Source organism: Trachypithecus francoisi, unplaced genomic scaffold (genome assembly GCF_009764315.1).
Source record: "Trachypithecus francoisi isolate TF-2019V2 unplaced genomic scaffold, Tfra_2.0 Lachesis_group21, whole genome shotgun sequence".
Lineage (NCBI taxonomy): Eukaryota > Metazoa > Chordata > Mammalia > Primates > Cercopithecidae > Trachypithecus > Trachypithecus francoisi.
This window is the reverse complement of record NW_022681467.1, coordinates 59760782-59782695: the sequence shown is the minus strand read 5'-3', so window position 1 is coordinate 59782695 and position 21914 is coordinate 59760782. Positions and strand designations below refer to the sequence as shown.

Genomic DNA, 21914 nt, shown 5'->3' with positions numbered 1-21914 from the left:
CCCAGTGACTCAGGTGGCTGGGATGGGAGAATCACTTGAGCCCAGGAGGTCAAGGCTGCAGTGAGCCAAGATCCTGCCACTGCACTCCAGCCTGAATGACAGAGCAAGACCCTGTCTCGAAAAAAAAAAAAAAAGGAATTCTTTTTTTTTTTTTTTTTTTTGTTGAGACGGAGTCTCGCTCTGTCGCCCAGGCTGGAGTGCAGTGGCGGATCTCAGCTCACTGCAAGCTCCGCCTCCCGGGTTCACGCCATTCTCCTGCCTCAGCCTCCCGAGTAGCTGGGACTACAGGTGCCCACCACCTCGCCCGGCTAGTTTTTTTGTATTTTTTAATAGAGACGGGGTTTCACCGTGTTAGTCAGGATGGTCTCGATCTCCTGACCTCGTGATCCGCCCGTCTCGGCCTCCCAAAGTGCTGGGATTACAGGCTTGAGCCACCGCGCCCGGCCAAAAAAAGGAATTCCTAAAGTCACTGGAAACACAGAAACCCCCAAAAGATTTCACCTTTCCTCCTTCATTCTAAGAATAAAAAGCAACAGTGATGCTTAAAGTAACGTGAGAACAGCAAGAGTAAATAAAACTGCTTCCACCACCGTCACCAAACATCCAAGTGCGAGAGGAGATGAATCTGAGCTGGAGCCACGGGAGCGGCCCGGCCGAGCCAGGGAAGAACGGACAGGCAGGGCAGCCAGCCCTCCTCACACAGTAACAAGCCCCGTGCTTGCTGACACAGAAAACGAACACCTGCCCTCGTGAGTCACAAAGTTAATGTCAGGAAGCAACAGGACTGGCGGCCACACCTGAGGAAGGATGGAACTGCCTCCACCCAGAGCTGCCACCCTGCCCAGAACCACGGTTTCCGGAAACTATAAAACCATTCCCAGGGTATGATTAGCTACAGAGAAACAAAACCAAACCCCACACGCTGAAGCCCTTTGAATTCATAAACTGAGCTACTGCCCCAGGCCTAACAAAGCATTCAGTAAATGTTTGCTGCATTAATTTTATCTGTATTGACTTGGGTCTGGAAACCTAACAAAGATTTTTTCTTTTTTTTGGTAACCTGGTGCTTAGAACACAGTAATTCCAAAGGAAAAGCAGATCAGAAGTGGAACAAAATAACTACAGACACACATTTAAACAGGGCCGGGCACGCGCCTGAGGCCTGGAATCCCAGCACTTTGGGAGGCCGAGGCAGGCAGATCACTTGAGATCAGGAGTTCAAGACCAGCCTGGCCAATATGGTGAACCCCCATCTCTATTAAAAACTTAAAAATTAGCCGGGCATGGTGGTGCATGCCTATAATCCCAGCTACTCAGGAAGCTGAGGCAGGAGAATCGCTTGAACCCAGGAGGCAGAGGTTGCACTGAGCCGAGATCACACCACTGCACTCCAGCCTGGGCGCCAGAGGAGACTGTGTCTCAAAAAAAAAAAAAAAGAATCAAACATTCTCAAACCCCTATTACTCGGAGAGCAGGTTATCCAACACGACACTGCTGCCCTCCTGGGCGCCGGGCACCAACACCCCGGGCCTCGCCCTCCCAGTCCTAAGCGCACGTCACTTTTTTTTTCCTTTTTGAGACAGAGTCTCGCTCTGTGGCCCAGGCTGGAGGGCAATGGGGCGATCTCTGCTCACTGCAATCTCCGCCTCCTGGGTTCCTGCCATTCTCTTGCCTGAGCCTCCCGAGTAGCTGAGACTACGGGCGCCGCCAACACGCCCGGCTAATTTTTTGTATTTTTAGTGGAGACGGGGTTTCACTGTGTTAGCCGGGATGGTCTTGATCTCCCCACCTCGTGATCCGCCCACCTCAGCCTCCCAAAGTGCTGGGATTCCAGGCGTGAGCCACCGTGCCCGGCCAGAGCACATCACTTTTGATGGTGCAAACAGCAGAGAAAAAGTCCGAGTGACACCAATGAGGCCACAGGTTACAACACCTGGGCAGCGACTATTCAATCAAGGTTTGAACCTCCCCATATAAAGGGGGCCTAGACCAAGCACCCCAGGAACAGAACGAGTCTGAAGACACGAGTCAGTCTTCCATTATCGTAGCTGCTGTTCAAATCAGTCATCTCTGTACAATGCTAGACAATAAAGGTCCTAGAGCAGAATTATTACCATGACCAAAAACATTCCAGAAAACCTTCACACAGTCCCAAATATGAAAGACAAAGTAGTCTTCATAAAATGAGTAACCATGAGGGCATTCTGGCTGCTGGTGTTCTATGCTCTCAGCAGCTAAAGGCCCAGGATTCCGGGCTGGTTCGCCCTGACCCAGGCGGGCCTCTGCTGCCCCCCGCAGGCTCTCCTGAGGATCCCCAGCCAGATGGGTCCGGACACACTTTGTATCATGGAAGACAGGGCATAAAACCAGCTATCAATTCCGTAGAAATCTACTCTCATGGGGAAGAATATTTTTTTTTCCTTTTCTTTTTTTTTTTTTTGAGATGCAGTCTTGCTCTGTCACCAGGCTGGAGTGCACTGGCGCAATCACTGCAGCCGCCACCTCCCAGGCACGAACGATTCTCCTGCCTCAGCCTCCAGAGTAGTTGGGACTACAGGCGCACGTCACCGCTCCCGACTAATTTTTGTATTTTTAGTAAAGATGGGGCTTCACCATGTTGGCCAGGCTGGTCTCAAACTCCTGACCTCAGGTGATCCACCCACTTCGGCTTCCCAAAGTGCTGGGATGACAGGCGGGAGCCACTGCGCCCAAATGAATTTTGTACTTTATTTATCTATCTATCTATCTATCTATCTATTTATTTATTTATTTTGGGGGACAGTGCAAACACAGTCCCCCTACTACCACAAATTATGCAGTCGAGTTTCCCACATGTGGGGAAATCGCAGGGGTCAGCACACCCAGAGTGCAATGGCTAAGCCTCGTCCTGGGAAAACCACCTTTGTGATCATGGTGTCTCCCCTGCCAGGTAAGTATGATTTTGTATTTTTAATAGAGATGGGGTTTCACCATGTTGGCCAGGCTGGTCTCGAACTTCTGACTTCAAGTGATCCGCCTGCCTCAGCCTCCCAAAGTGTTTGGATTACAGGCGTGAGCCACTGCGCCCAGCCTCTTCTCTTCTCTTTTTGAGAGGGGGTCTCACTCTGTCGCCCAGGCTGCGGTGCAGTGGTGGGATCACGGCTCCCTGTAGCCTGGAAATCCTGAGCTCAACCTCTCCTCCCACTTCAAGTGGCTGGGACCACAGGCACGCGCCTGCACCGCACCAGGCTCAAACTGTATCTGGACATAATAATCACAACATTCAAATCCTCAACTTCACATAACACACAAAGTCATAAAAATACCTATACCCACAATCCCACCTGCAGTATCACATTTACTTAGGGACCTCTGCCCTGTTCACTCTGTGACCAATCACCGGCACACCTACCCTGGCTGCGGCTCCACCCACTGTACAGTGGACTGACAGCTTCCACTAAGCAGACTGCAGAGCAGAAGCCCAAGACACAGACAGCAGATCCGCCACAGTTCATAAAATGCTACAGATGGCATCCAGGTATTTCCAGCACTTCCAGGGAGAACCCGCTCTGAAACGGAACTGATGGAAATGGCCCTGACTTTCCTGCACTCGACCCCGGCCTAGGGCTGCTCTTAGAGAAATTCTCCCAGGAGGGATGGCGGGCCACCACCTCCCATGCGTGGGCTGTCCCTGGTGAAGCGAACACACACACACAGCTTGAGAGGGCCTCTGCAACTGTGACGAAAGTGGAATGATTCCAGTGAGTCTACTATGCAACCAAGTATCAGGTGCACCAATTCAACCCTGACAAGCCAACTGTAAAACATGCAAAATTTCAGGGCTGAGTGCGGTGGCTCATGCCTGTAATCACAGCACTTCGGGAGGCCGAGGTGGGGTGGGGGCGGATATCACGAGGTCTGGAGTTCGAGACCAGCCCTGCCAACGTAGTGAAACCCCATCTCTACTAAAAACACAAAAATTAGCCGGGCGTGATGGTACACGTGCCTGTAGTCCCAGCCACTGGGGACGCTGAGGCAGGAGAATCACTTGAAGCCAGGAGACAGAGGTTGCAGTGAGCTGAGATCGCGCCACTGCACTCCAGCCTGTCGACAGAGTGAGACTCCGTCTCAAAACAACAACAACAAAAAAAACTAAATTTCAGAGGTAGTTAAGTGGTAAAACACATGCATGCACCTCAAAATTGAGACAGTGGCCGGGCGCGGTGGCTCAAGCCTGTAATCCCAGCACTTTGGGAGGCCAAGACGGGCGGATCACAAGGTCAGGAGATTGAGACCATCCTGGCTAACCCAGTGAAACCCCGTCTCTACTAAAAAATACAAAAAAACTAGCCGGGCAAGGTGGCAGGCGCCTGTAGTCCCAGCTACTCGGGAGGCTGAGGCAGGAGAATGGCGTAAACCCGGGAGGCGGAGCTTGCAATGTGCTGAGATCTGGCCACTGCACTCCAGTCTGGGCGACAGAGCGAAACTCCGTCTCAAAAAAAGAAAAAAAAAAATTGAGACAGTATGATCTGACAAAACCTGTGATATCTGCTGTGAGTTTTATCTACACGGCAGCTGCAGCTTAAGGAGACACTCAGCACGTGCCTGCCACCTGCGAACAGAGCCCTTCCTAACAGGCCTGTGAGACAGGTCTGGTCAGGGGGTGGGAGGGCAGCTCTGGGGTCACCTGTCTGGGTTGCCATTTAGAGGCACTCAGTGACCAGGCAAGTTACTCAACACCTCCCCATCTCAATCTCCTCTTTGTCAAACGGGGATGAAACAGTCCAGCAAGGTATGCCTGGGAGCTGGCTTGAATGACGCGGTCGGATCCTGCACCAGGCACACAGTTCATGTCAGCTGCTGTCGGACTCTGCACCAGGCACACAGTTCATGTCAGCTGCTGTCGGACCCTGCACCAGGCACACAGTTCATGTCAGCTGCTGTCGGACCCTGCACCAGGCACACAGTTCATGTCAGCTGCTGTCGGACCCTGCACCAGGCACACAGTTCATGTCAGCTGCTGTCGGACCCTGCACCAGGCACACAGTTCATGTCAGCTGCTGTCGGACCCTGCACCAGGCACACAGTTCATGTCAGCTGCTGTCGGACCCTGCACCAGGCACACAGTTCATGTCAGCTGCTGTCGGACCCTGCACCAGGCACACAGTTCATGTTAGCTACTGTGATGATGACTTGTGCCTTTCAGCTAAGAAGACTGAGACCCAGGAGGGTGGAGTCGCCTATTTGCAGTCACCTGCTAAGGATCAGCAGGGCTGTAATTCGAACGCACGTCAGCCTCACAAGCACCGTACATCGTGACTGATTCCCAGCATCCATTTCACAGAAGACAGTAATTCTTCTCTGTCCTGATCACAAGTAACTTATTTTCTTGTACGTCAAGTCTTTTCTGAATAAGGTACTGTATGGACCACTGTCATTTATTTTATTTTAGAGACAGAGTCTCCCTGGATCGTCCAGGCAGGAGTGCAGTGGCTCAATCACAACTCACTGCAGCCGTGACCTCCTGGACTCCTGAGATCCTCCCATCAGCCACCCAAGTAGTTGGGGCTACAGGTGTGCAACCACCCCACCCGGATAACTGTTTATTTTTTGTAGCGGCAGGTCTCCCTAGGGTTCCCAGGCTAGGCAAACTCCCGGGCTCAAGTGAGCCTCCAACCTTAGTCTCCCAACGTGCTGGGAGCACAGGTGTGAGCGACTGCACCCAGGCCACCGTCATATTTTTATTAATTAATTAATTTATTTATTTTTTGAGATGGAGTCTCGCTCAGTCACCCAGGCTGGAGTGCAGTGGCGCAATCTCAGCTCACTGCAAGCTCCGCCTCCCGGGTTTATGACATTCTCCTGCCTCAGCCTCCCGAGTAGCTGGGACTACAGGCACCCACCACTACGCCTGGCTAATTTTTTTGTATTTTTAGTCTTTCTCAGCTTGAAGACATATTAATTATTATTATTTCTCAGCTAGAAGACATACTAATTATTGTTGCACAGAATTTTAGATGTAAAAAGTAGTTTCCTTAACTAAAAAAATATCCTGGGCCGGGCACAGTGGCTCATGCCTGTAATCCCAGCACTTTGGGAGGCCAAGGCGGACGGATCATTTGAGGTCAGGAGATTAAGATCAGCCTGGCCAACACAACACGGTGAAACCCCATCTTTATCAAAACTACAAAAATCAGCCGGCAGTGGTGGTGCGCACCTGTAGCTCCTTCCAGCTACTCCGGAGGCTGAGGCAGGAGAATCACCTGAACCCGGGAAGCAGAGGCTGCAGAGAGTCAAGACCGTGCCATGGCACTCCAGCCTGGGGCACAAGAGCAAGACTTTGTCTCAAGAAAAAAAAAAAAAACCCACCGTTTATTAATCTGCCTTCTTGTCCTTTGTCTTTTAAAAACATAAGAGAAGTCTGTTTAAGGCTTTCGGGGAAGGCGGCTGTCAGTCAGCTGGACACCTAGCTGTTCTGGAGTGAGTCCAGGGCAAAGGCCACCAGCGCATGCGAGGAACAGCATTAGTCAAATTTTGCCTATTTACCCTAAACCAGAGCAGGTTTCCAAGGATGCCTAGACCGTGAACACCTGTATGCATCTTAATCCGCCCACCTGGAGGCCAGACACACTAAGAGGCAGCTGGACCAGCTGCCTATTGAAAGCCACTTCAGATTCTGTACAAGTTACAGGGCCCTTGTCTTAGTGTATTTTCACACACGCTGAATTAAGCAGTGCTCACACCAGGGAGAAGGATGCTGTGAGGCCGTCTGTTGGTGACAATCAGTTAGGGTTACTCAACCTGGGAGGATGATGCAAGAGAAAACAGTACCAACAGAAATCACATCGTAAGAGGTAATTTTGGGGGAAAAAAGGCAATTTTGTAAATTCTGTGTTGTCACTTTAACACGTACGACAGAATTATTTGTGCTTACTCTTCAATATTATACCTTTATACTCAAGAATCTAAAAACCTGTTTAAGATTCCCCTGCAGGGCTGTCCTGGGGATTATGGCTCATGCATATTAGGCAACCTTGTCCCAGAACGCCTGTTCAACAAACCCGTTTGTCTCATTTCAGAGTGTTTTGCTATTTGGACATGGGGTATTCTTTTTCATCCCCCACTGCAAGCTCTACCTCCCAGGCACAAGGGATCCTCCCACCTCAGCCCCTCAGCCTCTCGAGTAGCTGGGACTGCAGGCGTGCAACACCATGCCCAGCTAACTTTTGTATTTTCTGCAGAGATAGGTTTTCCTCATGTTACCCAGGCTGGTCTCAAATTCCTGAACTCAACAGATCTATCCACCTCAGCCTCCCAAAGTGTTGGGATTACAGGCGTCAGCCACTGCACCTGCCCAAATTTTTGTATTTTTAGTAGAGACAAGGTTTCATCATGTTGGCCAGGCTAGTCTCGAACTCCTGGCCTCATGTAATCTGCTTGCCTTGGCCTCTCAAAGGGCTGGGATTATAGGCTTAAGCCACTAAGCCTGGCCAAAAATTTTTTAATTTTTTAAATATTTCTATGCAAAGAGCCTTATTAAAAGTCTTGAGATGGGCTGGGCGCGGTGGCTCACGCCTGTAATCCCAGCACTTTGGGAGGCCGAGGCGGGCAGATCACGAGATCAGGAGATCAAGACTACCCTGGCTAACACTGTGAAACCCCGTCTCTACTAAAACTACAAAAAAAAATAGCCATGCTTGGTGGTGGGTGCCTATAGTCCCAGCTGCTTGGGAGGCTGAGGCAGGAGAATGGCGTGAACCCGGAAGGTGGAGTTTGCAGTGAGCCGAGATCGAGCCACGGCACTCCAACCTGGGTGACAGAGCGAGACTCCATCTCAAACAAAAACACACACACAAAAAAAGTTTGAGATGGGCCAAGCACAGTGGCTCATACCTGTAATCCCAGCACTTTGGGAGGCTGAGGTGGGTAGACCATGAGGTCAAGAGATCGAGACCATCCTGGCCAACATGGGGAAGCCCTGTCTCCACCAAAAATACAAAAATTAGCTGGGCGTGACGGCTCACGCCTGTAGTCCCAGCTACTAGGGAGGCTGAGGCAGGAGAATCGCTTGAACCCGGGAGGCAGAGAACCTGGGAGGCGGAGATTGCAGTGAGCCAAGATCGCGCCACTGCACTCCAGCCTGGGCAACAGAGCGAGAATCCATCTCAAAAAAAAAAAAAAAAAAGAAGCCGGGCGAGGTGGCTCAAGCCTGTAATCCCAGCACTTTGGGAGGCCGAGACGGGCGGATCACGAGGTCAGGAGATCGAGACCATCCTGGCTAACACGGTGAAACCCCGTCTCTACTAAAAAATACAAAAAACTAGCCGGGCGTGGTGGTGGGCGCCGGTAGTCCCAGCTGCTCGGGAGGCTGAGGCAGGAGAATGGCGTGAACCCGGGAGGCGGAGCTTGCAGTGAGCCGAGATCGCGCCACTGCACTCCAGCCTGGGCGACAGAGCAAGACTCTGTCTCAAAAAAAAAAAGATGAATACAGCCCAGGTAAAGGCTTTACGGGAATATAGCTTCTTTCTCAGTTAATTTAAAAAACATATGTTGACTGGTTTTGTGCATTTTTTTTTTTGAGACAGAGTCTCGCTCTGTCTCCCAGGCTGGAGTGCAGTGGCCGGATCTCAGCTCACTGCAAGCTCCGCCTTCCGGGTTTACGCCATTCTCCTGCCTCAGCCTCCCAAGTAGCTGGGACTATAGGCGCCCGCCACCACGCCCGGCTAGTTTTTTTTGTATTTTTTTAGTAGAGACGGGGTTTCACTGTGTTAGCCAGGATGGTCTTGATCTCCTGACCTCGTGATCCGCCCGTCTCGGCCTCCCAAAGTGCTGGGATTACAGGCTTGAGCCACCGCGCCCGGCTGGTTTTGTGCATTTTTAAAAGTCCATTTATAATAAGAAATTTATTATTATTATAATTTTTTTTTTTTTTTTTTTGAGATGGAGTCTCGCTCTGTCACCCTGGCTGGAGTGCAGTGGCTGGATCTCAGCTCACTGCAAGCTCCGCCTCCCTGGTTTATGACATTCTCCTGCCTCAGCCTCCCGAGTAGCTGGGACTACAGGTGCCCGCCACCTCGCCCGGCTAGTTTTTTGTATTTTTTTTTAGTAGAGACGGGGTTTCACCGTGTTAGCCAGGATGGTCTCGATCTCCTGACCTCGTGATCTGCCCATCTTGGCCTCCCAAAGTGCTGGGATTATAGGCTTGAGCCACCGTGCCCAGTCAAAATTTATTATTTTTTAAGACAGAAGGCCTTGCTATGTTGCCCAGCATGGACTCAAACAATCCTCCAGCCTTTGCCTCCCAAGCAGCTGAGACTACTGATGCATGCCACCACACTGGGCTCATAAGAAATCTCTTATTTAAAGATCAAGAGAGAACTAGTGAAATTTACTGCAATTTGCAAAAATTTAAAATCTCAGATTTTAATAGCAAGCCCTATTGCAGTAGCTAAAAGAACAGCAAAATACTGTTTGAAAATGCCCTGCAAGCAAAGGGGAAAGATGGGCACTGCGTGAGGGCTACGAACTTGGCAACGGATGACAGAAATTACAGTCTGCACTCTTGGTCCCAGAATGTCCTTCATTATTTGTCTTAGGGAAACCCTCTTGCAATAAAACACAATCCTGTTTAATAAAGAAAAATCCAGTGGAACTGCACAGCAAAAACCCAAACATTTGCTCTGCTGCTAATCCCTCCCGATAACAGGAGGACGGAAATAAAAGCCAGGCAGGGGTGCACACTCCCTCCGCTGAGCTGCAGTCACTCCTCCCGCCAGGTACCTGCAGCCTAGTCAGAGGGAGAGGCCTCGGACCTGCGCTCGCCTCCACCCCGAGACTGATGTGGAGCGCGTGGACTGGGCCTCAAGCACCTGAATTCAGCTCCTGCTTCTTCAAGAGTTGGAATAAGACGGGATATTTTGGTTCTGCAGTTTCACTAGAACACATTTCCACTCTACCTGGTGAAAAAGAGGAGGCACAGGGCAGGGAGAGCTCTCCCAGAAGTCAGCCACGCTCTAGAGACAGCAAGGAGGGCAGGGCACAGCCGACGGGGCTGGCAAGTCCATCCCATCCTCCGACCTGCCAGCATCATGATTTCGTAACAGGCACAGAATGCCTCAGAACACAGGCTGAGCGCAGTGGCTCACGTCTATAATCCCAGCACCTTGGGAGGTCAAGGTGGGCTAATCACTTGAGGTCAGGAGTTCGAGACCAGCCTGGGTAACACGGTGAAACCCCATCTCTACTGAAAATACAAAAATTAGCTGGGAGTGGTGGCACGTGCCTGTAATTCCAGTTATTCAGGAGGCTGAGGCAGAAGAATCACTTGAACCCGGGAGGTGGAGGCTGCAGTGAGCCACGATCACGCCACTGCACTCCAGCCTGGATGACAGAGCGAGACTCCATCTCAAACAAACAAACAAAGAATGCCTGGGACACAGCAATGCAGACACTACATGGCTCTGGACACCATCTCGTAATGATCATTCCTGCTGGTGACACATGTTCAATGCATAATACTTAAAGGGACAATAAAATTATAAATCCAAAAAAATCATTCATATCCATATTGAAGGAATATTCACTAAGCACTCACAACACTCACAAAAATTTAAAAATACTACTCAGGTTTAATATGTCAAGAATAAATGACAACGTTCTCTGCCACAGAAATAAGTTTTTTGAAACCATTCACGTAAAATGTAGAATGATGTTGGAACAAAGTTAAATTCTGGCATATGCAGCTTTGTCCTGAAGAGGAAATTATTGATCAAGACAGAACTTCCTTTTTCCGTTGTTTTTGAGACGGTGTCTTTCTCTGCCACCCAGGCTGGAGTGCAGTGGCGCAGTCATGGTCTGCTGCAGCCTCAACCTCCCAGGTTCAGGTGATACCACCGCAGCCTCCGAGTAGCAGGGACTACAGCTGCACGTCACCGCGTCTGGCGAATTGTTTCTATTTTTCGTACAGATGGGGTTGTGCCGTGTTGCCCAGGCTGGTCTTCACTCCTGGACTCTGGCAATCCGCCTGCCTCGGCCTCTCAAAGTGCTGGGATTCCAGGCACGAGCAACTGCACCAGCCCAGAATTTTCAGAGACGTGTCCCAAACCTGGTCTAAGTACTTATTTCCTTAGAAAATGAGATGCTGGTGGGACGATCACTTGAGTCCAGGAACTCAAGACCAACCTGGGGCTGGGTGCGGTGGCTCACGCCCGTAATCCCACACCTTGGGAGGCCAAAGTGGGTGGATCACCTGAGGTCAGGAGTTCAAGACCAGCATGGCCAACATGGCAAAACCCCATCTCTACTAAAAATACAAAAATTAGCCAGGCGTCATGGCAGGTGCCTGTAATCCCAGCTACCCAGGAGGCTGAGGCAGGAGAATCGCTTGAACCCAGGAGGCAGAGGTTGCCATGAGCGGAAATCGTACTCAAGCCTGGGCGACAGAGTGAGATTCCATTCCCTCACAGAAAAAAAAAAAAAAAGGGCTGGGCACAGTGGCTCATGCCTATAATCCTAGCACTTTGGAGGCCAAGGATGGTGGATCACGAGGTCAAGAGATTGAGACCATCCTGGCTAACATGGTGAAACCCCGTCTCTACTAAAAATACAAAAAATTAGCCAGGCGCAGTGGCACGTGCCTGTAATCCCAGCTACTTGGGAGGCCGAGGCATAAGAATCACTTGAACCCGGGAGGCGGAGCTTGCAGTGAGCTGAGGTCACGCCACAGGACTCCAGCCTGGGTGACAGAGCGAGAGCGAGACTCCATCCCAAAAAAAGAAAATGAGATGCTGTCCTAATTTCTGCAATTTCAATGTGAAATATCAATGTTTGCAAAACTCATAAAAGTTAAAACAATTTTTATTTATTTTTTATTTTTTTGAGACGGAGTCTCGCTCTGTTGCTCAGGCTGGAGTGCAGTGGACGGATCTCAGCTCACTACAAGCTCCGCCTCCCGGGTTTACGCCATTCTCCTGCCTCAGCCTCCCGAGTAGCTGGGACTACAGGCGCCCACCACCTCGCCCGGCTAGTTTTTTGTATTTTTAGTAGAGACGGGGTTTCACCGTGTTAGCCAGGATGGTCTCGATCTCCTGACCTCGTGACCGCCCGTCTCGGCCTCCCAAAGTGCTGGGATTACAGGCATAAGCCACTGCGACCGACCAGCAATTTTTATTTCTAATGACCTATATCTATTAAATGTCTGTCATGTACCAAGAATAAAGCAGAACAAACTTCCTCATTAATACACAATGCACCCAAAGTTAATGCAAAGGGTGATGAGAGACAAAATCTACACTCAAGGTTGTTGGGTAATCTAATCCTTAAATCTTCTGGGTTGAACTGCTGTGACTGATAACAGACTAGCTGCTAATCCTCTTCAGGGATGTCATTATCTGAGGGCTCCTGGCATGGCAGTCCCAGCTCCTAGATTAGGGGTAGCACTTTCATAAAACAAGATTATTACTGTTTTTCAGCATCTCCGTCACTTCTATTAAGGAAGGAGGTGATAAGATACCTTTCATTTATTGCCTCCTTTTCTCTCCCAGCAGGCACACAGGGGGAGGCACCACTACCCTCATTTTACAGAATGCAGAGGCTCAGAGACAGAGCAGCTCCAATCCAGCCCCAGTCACGTGAGCCCTGATCTTGTCCTCTTTCATGAAGGTCTAGCACAGATTCTGCTGCCACAGTGGGAAAGCCGATGGCGGGGCAGGAGGTGTGTCTGACAGAAGACCGTGCTCCTTGGACCCGTCTCAGGACCCTGTGGCATGAGAATGTTCTAATCAGAACATCACAATGAGTCTCATTTTAGAAGCACTACAGTTTATTTGTTGGTTTTGAGATGGAGTCTTGCTCTGCTGCCCAGGCTGGAGTGCAGTGGCACGATCTTGGCTCACTGCAGCCTCTGCCTTCCAGGTTCAAGCAATTCTCCTGCCTCAGCCTCCCGAGTAGCTGGGATTACACGCATGTGCCACCACGCCCAGCTAATTTTTGTATTTTTACTAGAGACAGGGTTTCACCATGTTGACCAGGATGGTCTCGATATCTTGACCTTGAGATCCGCCCGCCTCGGCCTCCCAGAGTGCTGGGATCACAGGCATGAGCCGCCGGGCCGGCCTAGCAGCACTCGTTTTAATGGCCGCTTGGAGATAATCGGAGAGTTAGGGGTCTCTTCTCCACCTCTCGTGCAGGACTAGTCATCAAGTTTCATTTCTCTACAAATGGCTTCTTCTCACCCAGCCCAATGACCCAGGGGTCTGTTTCCTCACTGGAGAAAAACTGCTTTCATTTGCTGATACAGTTTACCTGCGGCATTACATGCTCCTAACTGGGTATCACATTCACCTTACTGCCTGATTTCAGAAGCAAACGCCACCTTAGATAAAATTCTACCTTATCATGACTCCTCGCCCCACTGCATTTTAGTGATTCATTCAACAAACACCTACGGAACTGCTAACCCCAGGCATACACGTGAACACCTCGCAGCTGGGCTCTAAGGATAACAAAACCTGCACCTTGTACGGGGCTCTTCCTGGTGATGCCAGATACTTAGAAGAAACCTGATCTAGCGAAGACTTGAGTTCAAGTTCCGGTTCTGACGATGATTAACGGGGAGACCCTGGGCAAAGCTGCTGGTCACAGGGACAGCTGTACACCCGGGCTCAGCAGCATCCACCCTCCAGGCAAGGGGAACTGAGGAACAAAAATGACTGAGACACGTGCAGCGTCTGCTCAATCTCCGAACCACGTTAATCCCACCATCCTTGGGCACGCAGGAAAGCCCTGAAGCCCACTCGCTGAGTTAATGTGGGCATGAGGTAGAGGCTGTGGAAAGGACTGGAGTCCGCAAGTCACCAAGCAGCCTCTGTTGCTGTCACAGCCCCACAGCGGAAGGGCCTCGCGCTAAGGAGATCAACCACAGTCACTCTCCTGAATTAAATTCCACCTCACTCTACTTGACCAAATGTCACGACAGAGTATAAGAACTAGCATGTAGGGTTTTTCCTGGTAATCAAAGACAAAATTTCTAAAAGCATTATTACCAGTGGCAGATCTAACTTTTTATTTTTTTATTTTTATTTATTTGAGACTGAGTCTTGCTCTATCGGCCAGGCTGGAGTGCAGTGGTGTGACCTTGGCTCACTGCAACCTCTGCCTCCTGGGTTCAAGTGATTCTCCTGCCTCAGCCTCCCGAGTAGCTGGGATTATGTATGCCCACAACCATGACCAGCTAATTTCTGTTGTTGGTTTCTTCTTTTTTTTTTGAGATGGAGTTCCACTCTTTTTGCCCAGGCTGGAGTGCAGTGGCGTGATCTTGGCTCACTGCAACCTCTGCCTCCTGGATTCAAGTGATTCTCCTGCTTCAGCCTCCCAAGTAGCTGGGATTACAGGCACATGCCACCACACCCAGCTAATTTTGTATTTTTAGTAGTGACGGGGTTCCACCATGTTGGCCAGGCTAGTCTCGAACTCCTGACTTCAAGTGATCAGCCCACCTCGGCCTCCCAAAATGCTGAGATTATGGGTGTGAGCCACCGCACCCAAACAGATCTGACTTTTTAGAAACGTTTTAACTTTGAAATAATTATAGATTCAAAGTTGCAAAAAGATTTACAAGGGTCCCATGCACCCTTCCAAGCCACCTCTACCTGGCTCTTTCCCCAGTGGGCAGGTGACAGCTGGTGGCTCTCTGTCCTGAGGGCCAACGTTCCAGGAACCCTTACCTATACGTGCTCAGACCTCACCCACAAAGACTTCCGAGTGACAAGGCCAGCCCCAGGCACAGCTGCTGCTAACCTCCTCACGTTCATTCACTGAACAAATATTTACTGGGCCCAGATCATGTGCCAGCAACTGGTCTTTTCACAAAACAGTCTCTCCATGAACCTTACTAACTCACAGTAAAATATTAAGTATGATAAATGCATTAAGCAGGACACTAGGAGGATTCAGCACTGTGGGAAAATAAAGCGAGGAAGGGAGACAGGGAATTGGGTGGCACGGTAGGCAGGCAGTCGCCAGGCCAGGAGGTTAAGACACCAGACATTCCAGGAAGATCCAAGGACAGAGCATGTGGGTCTGTTCAGAACCAGCAAGGAGGCTGATACGGCAGGTGCAGAGTGAGTCAGGTGCCAGTCAGAGGGTGGGTGGACTCAGATGATGCAGGCTCATTAACATCCTCGCCAGGGGCATCCATCAGAGGCCACACAGCCAGCAACCAGAGCGGGCCCCTACAGCTCTCTGCTGGGCCAGACGCCAGCCGGAGCCAGCCCGAATCCTACAGCACCGACACAAGTGAAAGGGGAACCATGAACTCAACCGAAACTTCCCCAGAGGCCTTAGATCCAGGCTTCTAATTTCATCTCCTGTTTGACAGATTACTCATTCCTGAAACTTAGCTGACATTTTTTAAAAAGAGAAGCAAATAAACGAACATAAAATCTCAGAAGCTTTGGGTAAAGTTTTGCCTTCAAGTAACCATGACAATAGACGGAGCAATATAACTGTTTTTGTCATTAGGTTTTTCTAAACAGACAAATAAGAGCAGAAGTGTCTACCCACCACCAAATTTTCCCAACCAAGCCTAAGCCGGAAAACAAAAATAAAGCTGAAATTTTTACTTCCTTTTCCTGTATGACACAACTGAATGAATTTGAGAAATCATGGCTTCGGCACACGAAAAAGAGTCTTTAATCCAGACACTTAAAACCAACAAGTTAGAACCTGAACGGATGAGTTCCTAATACTCTCTCCTCAAGAGTTCAACATAAAGCATGGCTTCAAATGTTTTTATAAGGCGGATAAGGCAGGTTTTTTCTTACAAACCAAATGCTTTTTGGAATTTAAAACGTCTGAAAGATTAATTTAAGGTGCGCTAAAGAACAATTTTCAATTCCCCGAGCTATAAACACAACGACCCAGGGACTAAATTATCTGCCACCCTAAAACCAGCGATGCTCCAGTTTCTCCGGTGCTCCTGCAGAAGGGGGAGGACCCCGGGGGGTCGGGGGTGGCCGCGAAGACCTGGGGAAGCGGAGGGGGCGTCCCGGGCCCGGAGAGACCCGCGGAGAGCGCGGCCCCAGTCCCCACGGCGGGACGCGGCACTCAGACCCCCGGCCCGGCCCGGCTCCCGCAGGCCCCGGCGCCGACCTTCCCGCGCCCCCGCCCCAGCCCGGCCCAGGCCGCGGCGTCACAGCAGCTCAGGCCCCGAGCGCCCGCGCGGCCCCGGCCCGGGGGTCGCCGCCATTTCCGGCTTTGGCGCGCCGCCCCCGCCCCCAACCGCGCCCGCGCCCCCGCCCGCCCGCCCCGACCTGACGTGGGCCGACCCGCCCGCCCGGCCCGCAGCGAGCTCACCTGCCCGTCCGCCCGCCCGCCCTCCCGCCGGCTCCGCGGCTCCGCTCCCCGCTCCGCGGCGCTGCTGGGCAGCGGCCGACGCACTCCTCAGCCTGGAGACCCCGGGGGGCGGCGGCGGCGGCAGAGGGCGCGGGTGCAGCACCGGCAGCAGAAGCGGCGGCGGAGACGCGCACGCTCACGCACGCACCCGCACCGGCGCGCGCGCTCCCGGAAGGACGTGGGCTCCGGCGGGTCGGAGCCGCGGGCGGGACCGGCTGCGCATGTGCTCAGAGCGCCGAGCGGAGGTTCCGCCCACGGGGGGCGGAGTCCCGAGTGACAGCCCAGGGCAGAGGCGCCCGGCGGAGGCTCCGCCCATGAATGGGCGGGGCCCGTCATGCCGGTTGGGACGGGGGCGGAGCCAGCCCTCCCAGTCTTCAGGTGGCCGCAGGTGGATCCCGAGTCCCGGCTGGGCCAGCATGTGCTGCGGGGAACCGCGCAGAAAAAGAGGCGCAGGGCTTGCTGGTCTTGCAGGTAAGTTTACTCAGCACTTTAAGTAAGACTGAGAAAACGTAATCGTTCTCATCAAAGAACTGAACAGGGAGCTGGTGGGAGATGGCTGCGGACCATCGCAACCGCCCCCCTCCCGAGCCACCGTCCTGGGACTGACATTTGCGCATCCCTGGAGCGCCGAGATGGGACTTCCTTCCTTCCTGTCCAACCACTGAAATGCTGTCGCCAGCACCCTCCCACCCTCCCGCAATCATCTCCAAACAACGGCGTGGAGGGGCAGGACGACGAACGTCCACTCCACTTCCCTCTGCCCTTGTCCATCCTGTCGGCCCGCTGAGGGCGTGGAGACCCGCCGGCCACCCTTCCCTGTCCCTGTGACTGCAGGCACTCCGCCACTCACTGACGGCCTGCCCTGCATAGGCGGCCTGTGCCACTTCCCATCCTAGAAGCTCCCAGACCTCTGCGGCCGGTGCTCCTGTCTCCTCGCTTCCACCCTTGCCCGTTCACCTGAGTTCAGTGAGGTCGTCTTTTTAAAACAAATCCAGTGGCATCCAAGGCTTCCCGTGACATACTGCGTGAAACCCAAATTCTCTCAACGCGTTCTGGCCTCCTTCTTCCTCTGCCCTCATAACTCACTGCCATAATGCCAGTCCTGAATTGCCAAGCTCGTTGCAGTCTCAGAGCCTGGAAGTGTCAGAGAGCTTGGGAAGCCTCCTAGCAGTCATTAAACTGTGCAACATCAAGCAAGCAGGAAGACAAGGCCTATGGAACCCAAGAAGCAGAAAGGCCAGGTTCATATCTACAACTATAGATTCAAGAGAATGAATGATTTCAGGCCAGAATTGGAGGGATAAGAGAATGAAATGGGCCTGGTACCGATCTCAGGTTGAAGCTATATTCCACTTGTGCTGGGAGCTGCAAGAATGAATGAACCAGGCCTTAAGTGAGTCCCTCTGAGACCTAGTAGTTCCACTTTAGGGACATTCTTTCAAAGAAAATATTCACAAATACAGAAAAAGGTATATGCACTGAAATGTCTATGAAGGCACTATTTTTAATAGAATGGAAACCTGCCCAACTGCACAAGTGAGCACTCAAATGGAATATTATAGTTACTGAAATGTATACAACGGGACACCATGGCTCATGCCTGGAATCTCAGCACTTTGGTAGACCAAGGCAGGAGGATCACTGGAGCCCAGGAGTTTGAGACCTGCCTGGACGACAGAGTGAGACCCCCATCTCTACAGAAAAAAAAAATTTTTTTTGAGACGGAGTCTTGCTGTCACCCAGGCTGGAGTGCAGTGGCGCGATCTCCGCTCACTGCAAGCTCCGCCTCCCGGGTCCACGCCATTCTCCTGCCTCAGCCTCCTGAGTAGCTGGGACTTCAGGTGCCCGCCACCATGCCCGGCTAATTTTTTTGTATTTTTAGTAGAGACGGGGTTTCACCGTGTTAGCCAGGATGGTCTCAATCGCCTGACCTCGTGATCCGCCCGCCTCAGCCTCCCAAAGTGCTGGGATTACAGGCGCGAGCCACCGCACCCGGCCAAAAAAAATTTTTTTTTAATTGGCCGGGCCACAGTGGCATGCATGCCCCTGTAGTCCCAGCTACTCAGGAGGCTGGATCGGGTGGGAGGTCAAGGCTGCAGTGAGCTATGACTGTGTCCCTGCATTCCTGCCTGTGTAACAGAGCAAGACCCCATCTTTTATTTAAAAAGAAGAAAAAAAAGAAAGATAATGTATAGAAAGGCTACACAGGAGCAAAGAACTCCTGGAACTAAAATGAGCTCGATGCACGATATGTAAAAAGTATCACACACATATCGATCCATGAACACGCCAGCCTGCTTGGAGAAAATAAGACAGGAAGTTATGGCCAGGTACACTGGCTCACGCCTGTAATCCCAGCACTTTGGGAAGCTGAGGTGGGCGGATCACCTGAGGTCAGGAGTTCAACACCAGCCTGGCCAACATGGCAAAACCCTGTCTCTACTAAAAATACAAAAATTAGCTGGGCGTGGTGGTGTATGCCCCTGTAAATCCCATCTGCTCACGAGGCTGAGGCAGGAGAATTGCTTGTGCCCGGGAGGTGGAGGTTGCAGTGAGCTAAGATTGCACCACTGCACTCCAGCCTGGGTGACAGAGCAAGACCCTGTCTCAAAAAAAATAAAAAATAAAAAAAGAAGACAGGAAGGTACCTGCGAGAGATTGACTGTGGCTACAGTTGGGAAGAGTCTCATGTTTACCTCCGATACATCAGGCCCTGTGCTAAGTGCTGTATAAGCTTAAGCCCTTCAATATGATGAGGTAGATGCCATTATCCTCACTCAGAAGAGGGGACTGAGCCTTCAGGCATTGCTGCCCACTCCTCAGGTCCACTTACTCCACTTGCTCCGTCCTCGAAGCTCTCCAAGCGTTTCACCTCGTCAAACATGAGCCAGGTACATAAGGGAATATGTCTTCCCCAACAGATGGTTTGCAAATTCCTTGAGCACTGGGTCCACGTTGGACTCACTCTTGGACCACACAAAACCTAGCAGACTCTTACCCACAGGGCAGTTACAGTATCTGTTCAATAAATGAAGACCACGTGGAACTCATCCTAAAATAAATTACGGTAAATCCTGACTGCAGGCGGCAACAGCGCATGTCACCCTTTATTGGTACCAGCTCCCTGCTGTATTGGGGCTTATGTACCATACAATTCAAGGTCACCTAACTTTCCCTGCTCTTCCATCTGGGGTAAGCCTGGCTACCTCTGACGTCCAAAGTCTGGTGCTCCCACTAAAGGAGTTTTCCAATGGGAACTCTGAAGACTAAGAATGGATACATGCAAAGTGCCAAACCAGAGGCAGAGTGGAGGTGCCCCCTCAAGGTTTTTTTTTTAAGACAGTCTCGCTTTATCGCCCAGGCTGGAGTGCAATGGCATGATCTCGGCTCACTGCCACCTCTGCCTCCCATGTTCAAGTGATTCTCCTGCCTCAGCCTCCTGAGCAGCTAGGATTACAGGCACGTGCCACTACGCCTGGCTAATTTTTCTATTTTTAGTAGAGACGGGTTTCACCATGTTGGCCAGGCTGGTCTCAAACTCCTGACCTCAGGTGATCCGCCTGCCTTGGCCTCTCAAAGTGCTGGGACTGCAGGCGTGAGCCACTGTGCCCGGCCGCCCCTCAAGAGTCTGTACAGATGATGCAGTGAGCACTCTGGAGCATGTTAGTGGGAAGGAGGGGCAAAGTGCAGAACACTGTATGCCATTGTTTGACCGAGGAAAGGAAGGGAATGAGAGCATCTTCATAGGTGCTTGCTTTTGCGTGAAACACACTGGGAGGATGAGCAGTAAGTCATGACAGAGGGTGGGTGGGGAGCAGAGCCTGTTTCTGAGCATGGCTTTGTATCCAGTTTTGGCTTTAGAATCCTGTAAATTACCTTAAAACCCTAACAAGGCCAGGCGCGGTGGCTCACGCCTGTAATCTCAGCACTTTGGGAGGCCGAGGTGGGCGGATCATGAGGTCAGGAGATCGAGACCATCCTGGCGAACACGGTGAAACCCCATCTCTACCAAAAATACAAAAAACTAGCCGGGTGTAGTGGTGGGCACCTGTAGTCCCAGCTACTCGGGAGGCTGAGGCAGGAGAATGGCGTGAACCCGGGAGGCGGAGCTTGCAGTGAGCTGAGATCGGTCACTGCACTCCAGCCTGGGCGACGGAGCGAGACTCCGTTACAAAAAATAAAATAAAATAAACCCTAATAACAAAGCAGCTGTCGCACCACCATGGGACGTCCCGGAGCCACAGGTGCACTTGTCTAACCCGCAGAAGCAAACGTTCCGCACAGCGGCAGGTGGATCCTTCCTGCAGCAGCTGCTGTGGGAGCCCGCCCCAAGGGAGGACCCTGCTTCATTTCATCGGTGCCGTCTTGGCTGTCTTCTGACCTGAGCCAGAGAGTCCAAACTTGCCCTGTTCATTCAGCACGTGAGAGGCTTCAGGTACTCGCTATTATTCCAAGTGGTCCCTCATCCCCAGAATGAGGTCAAGCCTTTGAAGGCCGTTGAGCATGGAGTAACACGAACCCCTGACAGCCATCATGTGCTGGCCCAGGTAGTGGGGCCCTGCACTCCTCCCAGTGGGTTCCTGGCACTTGTGTTTGATGCAGCCTAGCTCTTCACCAGAGGCAAGATGGCCAGCACGTGGCTTTTCGAATGCACAGAACTCTATACTACAACTTTTTTTTTTTTTTTTTGAGATGGAGTCTCGCTCTCGTCACCCAGGCTGGAGTGCAATGACACGATCTCGGCTTGCTGCAATCTCTGCCTCCCAGGTTCAAGCGATTCTCCTGCCTCAGCCTCCCGAGTAGCTGGGATTACAGGCGCCCGCCACCGCTGGCTAATTTTTTTTTTTTTTGAGACGGAGTCTCGCTGTGTCGCCCAGGCTGGAGTGCAGTGGCCGGATCTCAGCTCACTGCAAGCTCCGCCTCCCGGGTTCACGCCATTCTCTCGCCTCAGCCTCCGAGTAGCTGGGACCACAGGCGCCGCCACCGCGCCCAGCTAGTTTTTTGTATTTTTAGTAGAGACGGGGTTTCACCATCTTGGCCAGGCTGGTCTCAAATTCCTGATCTTGTGATCCATCCACCTCAGTCTCTCAAAGTGCTAGGATTACAGGCATGAGCCACGGCACCTGGCCTACAACTATTACTATTTTTTTGAGACAGGGTCTCAATCTCACCCAGACTGGAGTGTAGTGGCGTGATCATGGCTCACTGCAATCTCAACCTTCTGGACTCAAGGGTCAGCTTCCTGAGTAGCTGGGACTAATTATTTCACTTTTTTGTAGAGTCGGGGCCTGGCTACATTGCTCAAGCTGGTATCAAACTCCCAGGCTCAAGTGATCCTCCCATCTTGGCCTCCCAAAGTCCTGAGCTTATAGACATGAGCCACCACACCCGGCCTACTTAGTTGAGATGGAATCCCAATATGTTGCCCAGGCTGGTCTTGAACTCCTGGGCTCAGGTGATCTGCCTCACCCTCCAGAATGACTGGGACTACAGGTGTGCCCAGAAGCAGCTCAGTGCTTGCAGGGGCAGCTGGCGAAGCCTCT

The 21914-nt window shown here is 51.6% G+C and overlaps 1 protein-coding gene and 1 non-coding gene across 3 annotated transcripts in view; both read right to left on the bottom strand.

Moving 5' to 3' along the window:
• The window catches only part of DNAJC5 (DnaJ heat shock protein family (Hsp40) member C5), a 40518-nt gene extending 23982 nt beyond the window's left edge, over window positions 1–16536 (bottom strand). For both annotated transcript variants that reach the window (XR_004431383.1, XM_033187183.1), the window contains exon 1: window positions 16333–16536. The gene's annotated coding sequence lies outside the window, so the exon portion shown is untranslated. The remainder of the gene's footprint in view (window positions 1–16332) is intronic.
• Window positions 2773–2937, bottom strand: LOC117069172. The gene has a single exon (XR_004431420.1). It is a non-coding gene; the product is annotated as a U1 spliceosomal RNA (small nuclear RNA).
• Window positions 16537–21914: the final 5378 nt, after the last annotated feature.